General features: G+C 41.9%; 5 non-coding genes across 5 annotated transcripts; 3 read left to right on the top strand and 2 right to left on the bottom strand.

Moving 5' to 3' along the window:
* Positions 1 to 3,285: 3,285 nt before the first annotated feature.
* On the bottom strand, positions 3,286 to 3,359 carry Trnat-ugu. Its single transcript has one exon. It is a non-coding gene; the product is annotated as a tRNA-Thr (tRNA).
* Positions 3,360 to 7,806: 4,447 nt separating this feature from the next.
* Positions 7,807 to 7,878, top strand: Trnaq-uug. The gene has a single exon. It is a non-coding gene; the product is annotated as a tRNA-Gln (tRNA).
* Positions 7,879 to 12,380: 4,502 nt separating this feature from the next.
* Positions 12,381 to 12,462, bottom strand: Trnas-gcu. Its single transcript has one exon. It is a non-coding gene; the product is annotated as a tRNA-Ser (tRNA).
* Positions 12,463 to 13,079: 617 nt separating this feature from the next.
* On the top strand, positions 13,080 to 13,151 carry Trnaa-agc. Its single transcript has one exon. It is a non-coding gene; the product is annotated as a tRNA-Ala (tRNA).
* A 468-nt stretch (positions 13,152 to 13,619) lies between these two features.
* Trnaa-agc lies at positions 13,620 to 13,691 on the top strand. Its single transcript has one exon. It is a non-coding gene; the product is annotated as a tRNA-Ala (tRNA).
* The last annotated feature ends 1,238 nt before the right edge of the window (positions 13,692 to 14,929 follow it).

Here is a 14,929-nt window from a genome sequence, read left to right as displayed (position 1 = left end):
CCACACAGGGAGACAGCTGAAAAAGTATAATATGTGTCTTCAATTTTGGCAGTTGGACCATTAAACGTTGTTTTCTGTAATTTTAATAGAATGACACGATCTTTAATTTTTATTTCAAAGATCCTGCAATTACTCATAAAAGCAAAATAACCTCCAACTTTACACAATAACAGGACAATGTAAACTGCAGCTTCCAAATTTCTCCAGATGCCTACCTCTAACACAAAACTTTACACGAAAAGTTTGTGCAGCACCACAATGCCTCTGTCATACAATAACATAAACTGTAAAGAAAGAAAGAAAAGCATTAAACATCCCATGGTAATCATGGATACCAATGCTCAATTTTCAGTCAAGATTGAGACACAATACGAAATAAGAAAATATTTTAACACACAAAAATGATCACCAGGAAGCTCAATAGTTACAAATTTAAAAAAACCTAAAAGACTCTATTTAGAATTTGGAACATATGGATAATACCAGAAGTAGCCAACATCATACAAGTCACACTGATTCATACTAAACTGAACATACTCAGTAATGTGCCCACCCTATTCACCCTATGTGCATATGTGTAGGATCCCCTATAAAATCCCCACATCTTTGTTACTGGAGAGCATTGCTTTGCAAAATCCCCAGTGTTATTCTTACTTGAAATAAAATTTTCTCCCCTATTTTATTTCCTAGTCCAGCTTTTCTAGCTTGCACTCACCAGAATGTGAACTGAGATACGGTGGTGCACACTGGCAATCTTAGTTTGGGAGTCTGAGCTAGGATTGAGAGTTTCAGGCCAGCTTGTGCTGCACAGAGTTCCAGATCTGTTTTAGTTACATAGGGAAAGTGATTTTTTTTTTTTAAATTTGGTTACAAGAAGTGGTGGGAGCCTTAAAATTATTGGAGAAGAAGTCCATAGAAGAGATTCAAGATGCTATTTGGGACCCATGAGTTCTCAAAAGTTGCTATAAAAGTGAGCCTGCCCCATGAAATTGCTTGCTGAGTTCCATTTTCAGATATGATCTCTTCTCATATGCACTCTCACTGTTGTGAAGCAGCTGTTAGAACTTCACTTAAACAATGCAACCATCACCACCCCAGCCCCCATCTTGAACTTGGAACCTACAGACAAGGAGTTCAATAAAGTTTTCTTTATAAGTTTATCCTAGCTCACATATTTCATTTTAGTGACAAAATTCTAATAATACCAACTTCTTTAACATAATAACTATTAACAATCAACTGGCTAGGGCATTTTGCTCTTTCTTGTTAGAAATCATGAGTAGGAAACAGGCTACTCTTGAATTGGATTCCAAATTCTTGCATCCAACATGCTGGAGGATGGACTGACAAGCCCAAAAACTTACAGCTGCAGACCCTGAGAGATAAGGATCTATTGTGGGTTGGAGGTTTATTGCTGAGGGCTTTAATCACCAGTGGCTCTAGAACTTGGCAGTGGTTGTAATGCTTGGTCTCCAGCAGTAAGAAGTAGCAATAGCAGACAATAACAGAAATCAACAGCTACTGAATGTGTTCTAAATGTGGGGGCCCTCGGCTCTGACAGCAGTTAGTGACACAGCTCTTGTGCCCAAAGGATTTGGGAACCTGAGACCTAAAGGCTTGGCAGCATCCTGGAGCAAGATTTTCCAAGGTTCACACTGACAGATGTTTCTTATCTTCAGCTCTTCACAGCCTTCCTTGTCTCTGTTGCCTGTGCTCCCCACTCTGAGTCACTCTCTGGAACTCCAGCTGCCCTCTCTCACTGCCACCAGCATCTTCTTTTCGTGTTACCAGCTAATTCCAGTCTAATGATAAAAATTAAAACTAAGCAAGGGGGGCGGGAACCACTGGACAGAAGCCTTTCATTTATATAATGTGAAAAATACCAGAAGTTGTCTCTCGGGTGATTTCAAAAGTGATCTGAAGAGCCTGTTTATACAATGGGAAATAAGAAAAACGAGAGAGTGCTTGTATCAATCTTTGCATTCTTTCATGCAAATGATGGACTGTATTTAGACCAATCACTGCACAGTGACTCATGCAAATGAAGGAGCAATTGATTGCACTAATCAGGACATAGCCCTTTTGCTGTGCCTCCTGAGGAAGTGTGGCTTGGGTGAAAATAGCTGCCAGAAATAGTTTGTAGAAACTATTTTAGATGGTCTTAGTTGGGGATAGTGTCCTCTGAAGCCAGAGTTGTGCTGCTACAGCAAGCAGCTGTGGTCTTTATGTAAGCTTCCCCCAAAGAGACTGCAAGATGCTGATTGCCATCTCCAGAGTTTAGAAAGCAATCAGGGTGTTATGAGACAGTTACTTGGCTGATGTGCTCATTCTCTGTTCAAAGCGGAAAAGGCATCAAGGAAAAAGCCTATCCATTGTTATTTAGGTTGTCAAATCACTGTGTTAACCAATGTCTTACCTTATTTGAAGGAAAAATAAGTCTTTCAGTATCAGAAGTTATGCATGTACATTTCTCATATGCTCTCTGTCGCTAAATTGATTTGTCAAGAGATGTTACCTTTAGGTTTAAAATGTATGTCAGTAGACATCAATTGACACATATTTCACAGGTCATTTTACAACATGAGAAATTCCTATTGTTCACAATCTAGAGGGAGAGAGAAAGGAAGGAATGGAGGGAGGGAGAGGAAAGGAAAGGAAGGAGGGAGAGAGAGAAGGAAGGCCGATGAGCAGGGGGAAGGAAGGGCCAGAGGAGGCTTTGAACCCTAAAGGCAGGAAATACAGAAACTGGAAGCATAGATTCATTCATGTGCTAATTTATTAACTAACAGCGGAAAGAGACAGAGATATAGAGTCAGAGTGTGCACTCTAAATCACCCTGCTTCTTAGTTTATTGAACGGCAGCTTGAGTCACAAAATCCCAGAAAAATCTCAAAAATAGTAGTAAGTGTTCCCTTCTTAAGTATGGGTCGCAGAGTTTAGAAAGGTCTTTGGCAGGCTGCATTCTCTGTCTCTGGAACTTGTGGAAGGAGCGTGAGGTGCCATGGGGATCCAAAGGGTATCAAAAAAGGCAGACTCCCCCCCCCCCCCCCCCCCCCCCCCGCCCTGCACTCTCCCGGAAAAACTTTAACAAGTTGAATTGCCTTTTTGTTCTCTACGTTTTTCAATGGGAAGAAGTTTGTGAATCTTTCAAGTTAGTTCTGGCGATATTGTCCGGGTGTAATGGGGCGGAAATTGAAGGAGCCGCGATAACGGAACCAAGTTTTTACATTCTGCACCAGATCGCAAGACTAAAGGAATGTTTCTTAAAAAACAATCATCAGAAAGAGGCCCCACTGGGATTCGAACCCAGGATCTCCTGTTTACAAGACAGGCGCTTTAACCAACTAAGCCATGGAGCCAAGCTGACTGGCAGCTTCAGAAAACTACTTTTATTTAATTTCTGATGACCACCATATTCATTGAAATCTTAATATATTTAAAGTCATTTACTGTAAGCTAATTGTATACATTTAAAGTCATTTGGTGTTTTTTTTTATCGTGTATTATTCACGTGGAAAGATGTGGAAAGCCCTAGCCAACTGTTTATCCATTGAAAAGTACCAGACATTGAGATGCTTAAAATGTCAGCTCCTTTTCTGTGGAAATTAGAAAAGGGCCACCAAGATCCTCTTTAAATACCTTCTTTCTTGTTCCTCAGGATTTCTGTTCTCATCATCTTCCACCCGCAGACAACTTTGTAGCTCCTGATGCTTTCTGAGTCCCGTAATATCCTGCAGGACAATCACACCTTTTGAGTTCTGAACCAGCACAATCATAGTCTTTGGGACCAGAAACACATGTACAGCTGTGTGAGCCACCTGCTGGGGGCTACATTCACCCTACCTTCAACCTCCAGCGTTTCCCTTGAACATGGCTGTTTACAGAATCTTATCTTTTATCTTTTTTATGTTAACTTAGGGAAACTGCTGTTTCTCTAAAGAATCATTTGTCTAAAGTATTATTATTTTCATTTTACAATCTTCCCTCCATTCTTAGGGCCCCCCAAAATTACATGACTCCATATTCAACTCAGCTAAGACAAAAGAAGACAATTCTCAGAATTAGGAACAGACTAAGGTTTCACAAGGTACACCTGTTCAAAAGCAGAAAACGTTCGAGTGATCCTGATTGGAACCCCAAAAAACTTTTGGCAAGCCAAGGACTGTCTTTTCATTTTTATTCAGCATTATCATCCATTCTGTTAACATTTCATCACCCAGCAGGAGTCCAATGGTAGATAAAGCCTGATGTGTGTGGAATGAGGTGGGGTAACTTACTGCTGGAAGTTTCAGCAAATACTTCTGATAATAATCTCCCAGGAGTGCCAGCCAGTTATCTGCAAAACTCAAGGTGGATCCCTTCCCCAGCCCTCAATTTTCTTCAGTGTCATTAATGTCTATCTGTTGGAAATTTTGTTTTTGAGGCTTTTGAAGTGTGTAGTTTTGTAAAAGATAAGTCATTCTTAATTGTGAAGATAAGGAAGATTAGAAAATAATACTATACAACTTGCTTGTAAGTACAACAGGTATTTACCAGTTGAGGTTAAAGTAATATTGAATAGCATGGGTCTTTTTTTTTTTTTTTTTTGTCAGTTGTGGGGCTTGAACTCTGGGTCTGGGTGCTGTCCCTCAGCTCTTCAGCTCAAGGCGAGCGCTCTACCACTTGAGCTACAGCACCACTTCCAATTTTCTGGCGGTTTATTGGAGATAGGAGTCTCACGGTATCTCCTGCCCGGGCTGGCTTTGAACCGCAATCCTCAGATCTCAGCCTCCTGAGTAGCTAGGATTACAGGCGTGAGCCACCAGCACCCGGCAATAGCATGGGTCTTAAATGTCCTCTAAATGCCCATATGCTAAAGGTGTGGTCCCTAACCTATGACCCTACTGAGAGTTTATGGAGCCATTCATTAGTAAGTGGAGACCTAGTAGAAAAATTCAAGTCATTGGAGATATTAATTGATCACTGGAGGCCCTTAATTGATATCACAACTCTGGCCCATGCCTCCCTTTCTCTTCCATGGGGTCTGGCCCATGCCTCCCTTTCTCTTCCATGGGGTGAACAGCTTTGCTCTACCCGGTGATCCCTCTCCTGTTCCCTGGCCATAAGCTCAAAACAACGAGGACAATTGACAATGTACCAAAAACTTTGAAACCAAGAGCCAAAACCAGTCTTTCCCCCCTCAAAGCTGACTAAGCTAGTCACAGCAATAGAAAGCTCCCTAACAGATAAAGCTGTGTCTCATCACGATGGACTCGAATTGTTTGAGTTGGTGTCTTTGCTAAGATGAGCAAGAAACTCACCTTTTAAGTTCAAAGATTGCAATAGTAACTGTCTTTAGGACTCGTCAGAGGAATTGTAACTATTGGACAAATGCTAAAGAACATGGCTTGGTTCCTTGGGGCTTATATTGTTTAAAACTTTTTTTTTTTTTTTTTTGCGGTTGAGACTGTAGGTTGGAGTTTGAACTCCTCTCACCCCAGGGCCGACCAGCGGAGGTGGGCTTTGATTTGTTCCCACCAAGCACAGGATCCCCTTCCCTCGGCCACAGCCTCCAGCCCAGCGCGCAGACCGCCAAACGTGGACCAGTGCGCAGGAGAAACACTTCCGGGCGGGGGCGGGCTCCACACACGCACACCAGGAAGTCCTTGCAGGGCCGGAGGCTCGCTCGCTTCCGGTCCGCTCCAGGAATCGTGGTGGTGCTAGACGTCTCCGTGTTTCTGGGAACTTGCGCAGTACTGGTAGAATCGGGGAGGCAAATTGTCTGGAGCTTACAGACCATTAACTCAGGAGTAAAACAAGTGATCTCTCATGCTGGTGAGGAGCACTACACTCTGAGGCTGCTCTGGGTTTTCCTGGAATGAGTGTCTGCATCTAAAACAAATCTCCAAGGACATCCCAACGCTCCTTTGCCTCCTTCCCTTTTCCTTGTTAATTTCCATCCCTTCTCCCCCTTTTTCTTGTTAATTTCGAGCCCTTCTCTCCATTAACCATCACTGTAAAGCAGAGTTGGGAAAACGACTCTTAAGGTCTAATCCAGTAAGGTCTAGTCTCCAATGCCTGGTGTGAAAACCAAGACCCAGTAAGAAGGAGCTTTTCTCTTGAGGAGGAGCAGCCACTTCCGCCACAATTATGGGAAAGTGTCCCCAGAGAACGAACAAATAAAATCTGGATGGATTTTTCAGAGCTCCACACATTGCTGTGGAGTTTATCAGACATTTCCTGTGTAGCTCATGATTCTTCTAGCAGTGTGCATTCTCAGGAAAAGTATTTGAAGGTGTTGCAGACTGGGAAGGACTGGAGAGAAGGCATTTAACCACACTATTGAAGAGGGAAGAGTTGTGAACATTGGCTTCAGTCAGAAATCTGGAAGCATGAAAAGCCTCCCACAGGAAATCCTTGCATCCTCATTTTCCTCCCCACCTCATTCTGCCCTGTACCTTCTAAAGAGTGCTCAAAAAATAACAGGTGCCCAGAGCATATTACTGAGTGGCTCTGCTTCTCCATTCTCTCCTTCTTGGGTCATACTCTCCAATTGGATTGTTAAAGGAAGGTCGGGGCAGCAAGAGAATTCAAGCAAGCCACCAAACATAGTAAAAGTAAAACCTATTAGGAAAGGAATAAACTCTGAATTGACTGAAAGTGTCATTACTAGGATAAGAATAACCATATTAACCCTTGGCATTTGAGTACTTATTGAGATTGGTTATGAGAAATTTCCAGCCCATGTTCTAGTCTATATGGGCTGAGGTCAAAAGTAAGCAACAGTGTTAAGTAGTAGTTTCCCAGGTTGGGGGAAGGAGTGGGAAAGTAGAGAGTGATTATAGGATTACAATGCAAACATGAGTATTGGCTCCATCTGTGCCATACAGTATAGTTTATAGGCTTGATGTAAGTTAGAAAAGCAGGCAGAGAAATTCTGCTTATATAACTTATAGGTAGTGGGATAAGCTGATAAACCAAAACTTGCCTGACAAGGAGGGTAACAAAAGCAAAAGGAAAAAGGAAAGGGGGTGGGGGGAGGAGAATAAAAAGTGAAGAAATAAGGATAAGACAGTAAATCTTTGGTGTCACGACCTTACAGGAAACACAAAGAAATAATAAGAAAGTCATCCAGTTCCCATTGTTTATGGTCAGGGATTCTGTTGTCTTTCTCCCTTGCATGTCTCAGGTACCATAATACATAATCTGGGAAATTTGTTGTTGATGTGGGAGACTGGGACTTAAACTTGGTATCTGATGCATTTGCTTGTTGGCTGGCCCTCTACCACCTGAGCCATGCCTCCAACCCCAAAACGATTTGGTGTTTTTTTATTTTTTATTTTTTTTTAGAATTTTAGGAGAAAATTGATGATATAGAAATTGTTTTAATAGATATTGCTAAACTGTATCCAAGAATGATTTTTATCATCAGTCTAAAAATCCCATCTTTGTAGGACCCTTTTCAATGGCCTTAAGAACATGTTTCTGTAAAGTTGGTTAAAAAAATATGCTTTTATGATGGAAATTAGACCAGCTCCCTCTAGTCCAGTTTTATCCTCAGATAACCCATAACTAATATTATGTTTCTAAGGTCCATTATTTTTCTTAAGGTGGGCATAAAGTTGCATAAACTGCAGACCTCACAACACCTAGCTCTTCACCCCCTTCTCAAAGCTAGTTTACCCTCCTAACAGAAGTGAGAGGGACACAATCAATTCATCGTAATGCCCGTTACCTCTTGTGCAACAAAGCTTTAGCCTATCTCTTCTTTTGGATTGTTCATTATCAAGGATATATTTAACCAAGACTATCCTTCCTTTTATTGTCGGTCCCATGGTGTAATGGTTAGCACTCTGGACTTTGAATCCAGCAATCCGAGTTCGAGTCTCGGTGGGACCTTTCACTGGAGAACCTTTTATAACTTCTGGGTTGACATTCTAAGTGTAGAAAAACTCGTTCCTCTGCTCTCCAAGACGACAGTGAGCACGCGGTATTTGGCGCTCCTTCTCTACCCAAGAGCAACAAGTAAGACCTTCCGAAGGGCACCAAATTACCCCGATCGCGTACAAGTCTTTGCCCCATTTGCCGAGGAACTCACCTCCCGGGTCAGACCCCTCTTCCCGACTCCATCGTGCCGAGACAATGCAACCCCAACCTTCGCATTTTCGTTTCCACCACTGCAACGTGGATCTGGAAACGGTCCTCCAAAGCCGGCAGCCTCAGAGCGTGCGGGTCCCCGGTGCCCCAAGCCCCGGGTCAGCCCCGCAAGCATCGTAAGGAGCAGCCCTAAAAGCCACACTGCCACGTGTTGGGGAGAGAGGAGCGGTCGGGTGGAACGGTCTCGGCTTTGCCGATTCCTCGGGAATCCCCCCGCGTGTCATCCGCCTCCAGCGCCACTGACCGCTCCTCCTTCAGAAACTGCCAAACCAGTTCATCCGCAGCAGCCGGGAAACAGGTCCCTGGAGGTGAGGATCAGGGACAGGAAGTGTACCCCAGAACCCTCAGTGTGTGCACAAGGAAGGACTTGTAGAAATTGCTGATCGAATCTAAAAGGACATTCACAAAGCAGGAGAGGAATACGGGAGGGGGGGGTGTACATTTCCCCCAAAAGAAAAGGACTAAAGTCGGGAAAAGAACAAGTATCTGTGTTTTACACAACTAACCATTTCTATGTCATCAGAATCTTTCAACTCACTGATCTATTTTCAGACTTATTCCTTACCGGATATTTGATTTTTCTCTACGTAACAGAAAAGCAAGTGGAGTCCTCTCACCGAGTCCAAGAATTCATTCGAACAAGAACTCATTAGCACCTATTACGGATTAAAACTGGTTACAAAGAGATGCCAATTAGCTTAAAACTTGTAAAAACAGATTTTGCAGATTCCCTCTATGAGTGCTTGATTGAACTTCCAGGTTTTATTAGTCTGTAATTGTGCTAATTGAATTGCAAGAGAAACGACTTCTTCCTTTGTGTTATTTATTGCTTGTCTTAACATATGTGATCCTGTCTTCCACTTTGTTGATGCTACTGTGATGAAATCCAATCCAATCCTGTGTAGAATCCGGAGAAACCCCAGCTGTTCTTTGCCTATGGCTGTGGGGGGAAGAGGGGAATGACAAAACTGGTTTCCAACCCATCAACATTGACTTTTCAAATTGATTCCAGGGTCCTCCCCCCACCAAAACATTATGAAATAATATAACAGAAGGAAAGACCAGTCTTCAAACACTGAGAGAATTTAATGAATATGGAAGCTTGGTACCTAGTGTGGCGATGCTGGAGGTGATTGAGTTAAGAAAGAAGTTCTTGTTTATAATGACCACGTCCCTCAGGAGGGATTGAATGTTGTTCTCCTAGGATGTCTGTCTCAGACCGTCTCTTTTGCTTTTCAGGATACCACATGAGTTCAAAGGAATTTTGCCCACACTGCTACCATGATGCCATCTACCATGAGGTAACACAGCCAGAAGGACCTTCACCAAAACCTGTCCCATTTGGATTTTCAGCTTCCAAAACTGTAAACTAAATAACTCTCTTATCTATAAGTTATCGCACCTTAGGTATTTAGTTACAGTACTAGAAAAAATAAATTAATACATTGTACGTTTAATATAAAATTAGTATACAAGTATGTGAAGAATTCAAGCAAGCAACAGCAAGAAAATGAACAACCTCATTTAGAAGTGCTCTGGACCTAGAATAGACATTTCTCAAATGAAGACATCCAAAGAGCCAACAGGTACATGAAAACATAAATCAGCTTCAGGAATCATCTGAGAAATGCAAATTAAAATCACCGTGAGTAACCTAATGCCTTCTAAGAATGACTTTTATGGAAAAGATAAAAGACTTAATGTTGGCAAGCATGTGGAGGGAAAGAAACTCTTGTATATCACCGGTGGAAATGTAACTTGATTTAACTATTATAGAAAATTATAAGAAGACTGAAAAAAAGCTTTAAAATAGAACTATATGATCCAACAATATTACTTCTGAATATATATCCAAAGGAATTAAAATCAACAAAGAGATATCTGCATTTCCATGTACACTGATGCCTTAACTAGGAATCAATCTGAATATCCACTGAAGGATGAATGGATGAAGGAAATGTGGTATAGTTACATAATAGAATATTATTCAGCCGTAAAAAGGATGGAAATTTTGTTCTTTGAAACAATGAAGACAAACCTGGGAAACATTATTCTGAGTAAAATCATCTGGGCATAGAATGAAGTACTACAGGATTATATATGGAAAAAGTGAATTCATCAAAGTAATGAGTAGAATGATAGGTACCAGAAGCTTGGTGGTGGTTGTGGGGGTGGGGTAAAATGGAGAATTATTGGTTAAAGAGAACAAAGTTTTAAATAGACAGGAGTAATAAGTCCTAAACTCTCCAGCACATCAAGGTAAAAAGCATAAAATGAAATTTAAATATATATATCAGGCCTGCAATTCTAGCTACTCAGAGGCTAAGATCTGAGGATCATGGTTCAAAGCCAGCCTGGGCAGAAAAGTGGCTGAGACTTTTACCACCAGAAAATTGGAAGTGGCACTGTGGATCAAAGTGGTAGAGCTCTAGCCTTGGGTAAAAGATTTCAAGGACTGTATCCAGGACTGGAGTTCAAGCCCCACCACTGACAAAATAAATAAGTATCTGAGAGCTGCGGCATGGTTCATGTGGTACACCAAATTCCTAGCAAGCTTGAGACACTTGAGTTCAAGCCTTCAGGGCTGCTAAATTAATAAATAAGAAAGTAATTACAATCCAAGATAACAGCAAGGAAGTTCTGGGAAGATTGAAAGCCGGAATAGCTTTCAAGGGCTGGATGTTTATAGAAATAAGGCGAATTCTAGATGATTGTCTATAACATATAGATACTCAAGCCAGGGCTTTAAAATAAATATAATAAGCCAGGCGCTGGTGGCTCACACCTGTAATCTTGGCTATTCAGGAGGCTGAGATCTGAGGGCTGCAGTTCAAAACCAGCCTGGCAGGAAACTCTGTGAGACTCTTATCTCCAACTACTCAAAAACCCAGAAGTGATGCTGTGGCTCAAGTGGTAGAGCACTAGCCTTGAGCACAAAGAGGATCAGGGATGGCACCAGGCCCAGAGCTCAAGCCCCAGGTCCATAAAGATCTAATACTTCATTAGATCACAGATTCAAATACATATTACTGAAGCTGATAACGCAACAGATTAAGGCATAGACTATTGCTACACATTCAAAATGATGTGCATGTTTGTTATTTATTACAGCATAGCTTTTAACAGTAAAACAGGAAGAAAACACAAACTGTCCAGCCCAGAACTGGTTAAAAATATGCAATAACCTGTGCATTTGAATACCATGCATCTTTGGTAAAGAGTAAGAAATCACTTTTTGTGATGATTTGGAAAGATATATTAGTTAGAGAAAAAGAGCAAGATGAAGACCAATATGCATAATATATCAGTTTTACTATTCCTTTATGAGAGAAGAATAGAAATATTGAGCCAGGTGCTGGTGTCTCATGCCTATAGTCCTAGCTGAGATCTGGCTATTCAGGAGGCTGAGATCTGAAGATTGCAGTTGGAAGCCAATCAGGGTAGGAAAGTCTGGGAGACTCTTAATTCCAATTAACTACCAAAACGCCAAAAGCTGTGGCTCCAATGGTAGAGTGCTACACTTGAGCAAAAAAGTTCAAGAACAATACTCAAGGAATAGAACTGGCATATTTACACTTGCACACACGCACATGCACACACAGGAATAGAAATATTTATTTTATGTAATGTATAGTCATATATTCTTAATGGCATTCCAGAGGAAATTAATAATTACTTGCCCATGGGTGTAAGATTTTGTTGTATGGCTTTTTATTCTTTTGCAATAACGTAAGTTAAAAACTTAAAGGAAAAGAAATATGTGTTCCCCTCTCCCATGAAGTCCCAACAAATGGAGATCAGAAGACTAAGATCTAATTAGGAATGGAGTATGGGGTGTATTTTTCCAACTGTCTTGAAGAAGAAAACCACACTCCTTTTCAAAGCTAGAACTCCTCAAGCCACAGTAATTAAGTATTTTGTTAGAGGAGGAATCTTTTAAGTTAGCCACGATGTTGAAAACTGATGTGTGGTTAACAGTAGGTTGGAAAACAACCTGTAAAATTAAGTACATCCAGCAGTGCTTTTCTGTAGTCCGGAATTAATTTTTCAATACTTCCTCAGAAAGCCTGCAGAGTCCATGGCGAAATTCTACTCAATTATTCAGCTGCCTTCATTTACAAACATGAGAATGGGTCTGCTGCTCAGTACTGAAAACAGAGGTACAACACAACAGAGATGAGAGGCAGGGAGGCAGAGAGAAGCAGGGATCATCATTGAAAGGACTAAAGAAAACTCTCCTGCACCGACGAGGATGGGATTCGAACCCACGCGTGCAGAGCACAATGGATTAGCAGTCCATCGCCTTAACCACTCGGCCACCTCGTCACACGGAAGCTGCTCCAAAATCGTTTTATTCCTCCTGCAGTTTATTTTGGGATAATCATCCTTTTTCTGGTCTAATCCGGATCTAGTCCTCACAACCACACCCAGCAGCGCGTACATTCAAGTACATTTCACAGCAAACATCACTTTTCAATGACAGCGTGATTCGGTTGCTTGGCAAGTATGAAATGTAAAAGGCAGTGCGCCCAAGTACCCACCGTGAAGATACTCGTGAAGCACGGGGATGAACACAGGGCTTCGACGGCGATCCGCTGACCCGTGTTCCCCCAGAGCCTGGACTCCCTCGGTCCGTCCCTGCCTTCCGCATTCGGGAAACCGATGCCCCTGATGAGAACAATCCCCCGGGATTTCAGCTTTCTGAAAGGAGGCAAGTTGACGATTTAAGAGAATAGCCCCCCTGGCATCGCTTGGCGGTGGAAGGCAACTGCTGCCCGGGAAGTTTGCTGGAAGGAACCCTCGGAGGGCCCGAGCGTTATTCTAAAAATCCTAGCAGTGCTTCCCAGAGCTCTGGTCCAGAACAGATACTCCCATTTTACTCTAGAAACAGAGGCAGATACCTGTGTTATCCTGTTACATAAGAACGCGAGAGAAAGTCAGTAGGGGGTGTAGCTCAGTGGTAGGGCGCATGCTTAGCATGCATGAGGCCCTGGGTTCGATCCCCAGCACCTCCACTTGTATCCTTGGTTCGCTTGTTAATGTGCTATTCTTTTGTGGATATTTACGTTGTATGGGAGAAACCATGGCTTATGGAGTTGATAAATTCATACTAAATATTAACTCATCGGCAGAAAGCACTCTTTTACTGATGGAAAGGGGGTGGGGGTGGGAGAAGATAATTTCCAGGCGATGTATGCAAAACTACACTCTGGTTTATGGAAGATCTCAGCTGGTTCCCACACAGCAGCACCAGAATAAAGACACAAAATGAGTTGCCAAAGGAGGCTGGGTGGGGGGAGGATGTTTACTATACATATTTGGCTTGGAGGATACAGAGAATATTTTAAAGTCTTTGTTCCTAGGGAGGTGGTGCTGGGTACAGCATCTTGGGCATTATTTCGCCTGGAATTTGGTTAATCTTTAAAAAAAAAAAAACTAATTTACACGGCACAGAAGGAATCCAATAGCTCACAGCAGCATCAGGGGGTGTAGCTCAGTGGTAGAGCGCGTGCTTAGCATGCACGAGGCCCTGGGTTCGATCCCCAGCACCTCCACTCCTGGGTGTAATCAGCTTCTTTTGATAATTATCTAGCCTGGTTTCTGCTCGTTCCAAACTACGGAATTACGAAAGCTAAAAAAAAAGTAAAAGGGAAAGAAAAATCCTCAGTGCTGCAAACTCCCCTCCTTTGTCCCCAAAAGCTTTTTGGAGCAAAGAATTGGGGGGAGGGGGGTGTAATAGCAGAAAAGTACCTTGTGGAATTCTTCCTTCTGAGTAAGAGGTGACCTCTTACTTTACACTCTTGAATCATTGTATATGGACATGAACCCCATTGGGCCCCATTATTACTGTGAACAATAAAGTGCTGCCTGTCATAGGCACACAAGAAAGGGGAAGCTGTGGAATGGAGGCTTGGATCAAGAGATAAGCATCTGCTGAGATTGCTCAGGGTCCTGAGTTTGAACCACAGAACCTCCTCAAAAAAAAAAAAGTAATAAAAAAAATAAGCATATAAATGTTAACACCAGGTAAATAGAATCAAAATTGAATTGAATTACAGGACACCCAACTGATATTGCTCATCACACACATTTTAGTGACCAAAGGAATAATATTCTACTTTTATTGTTGTTAATGTTATGTTTTCTGTCTTTTTAATAGTCTGTCTTGTATTGAGTATAAGAATAGAGAACAGGGAAGTTGGCAGCAGCCATGGAATTGAAGCTGTTGGAGAAGTCCCTGGGGCTGAGTAAGGAGAATAAATACAGCGCCAGATAAAGAGAATAAATACAACGGCAGATTCCAGTTCTTCAAACAAACAATGGTCCAAGTCTAACAGGATTGACCACTATAGCCACTCACCTAGTCAAGCAAGCCAACAAAGAATATTTGCTGTGGAGTACTGCAGAAGAAAAAGCAGTAGTTCAGCAGTGGTTAGAATACAGTCACTCGTGTGGACGGACATTCCAATAAAGAAGATATCCACAAGTCTACATTACAGGAAATAACTTTACCTTAGCAGATATACTATTGTATTATGGACTTCATCGCTTTATAGTTGACCTGACAGTTCAAGAAAAGGAGAAATATCTTAATGTATCCCTCTGGTTTTGTCTCATTCAGCATTACCTGTCTAGTGTTGTCTTCATCAAGAACAGACTGTACACTAATTCCCACTAGAAGCACTCCACATCTGAATGATACAGAAACACTGAAACGCTTAATGGAAGATAGATTCTGGACCTCACTACTAACATAAATTGATGAGTAGTCATTGTTTGTTAAAGCTGGTTT

This window comes from Dipodomys spectabilis, unplaced genomic scaffold, assembly GCF_019054845.1.
Source record: "Dipodomys spectabilis isolate Male_0828 unplaced genomic scaffold, ASM1905484v1 ptg000085l, whole genome shotgun sequence".
NCBI lineage: Eukaryota > Metazoa > Chordata > Mammalia > Rodentia > Heteromyidae > Dipodomys > Dipodomys spectabilis.
Note: the sequence above shows the minus strand (reverse complement) of the source record. Positions and strands in the feature narration are given on the sequence as shown.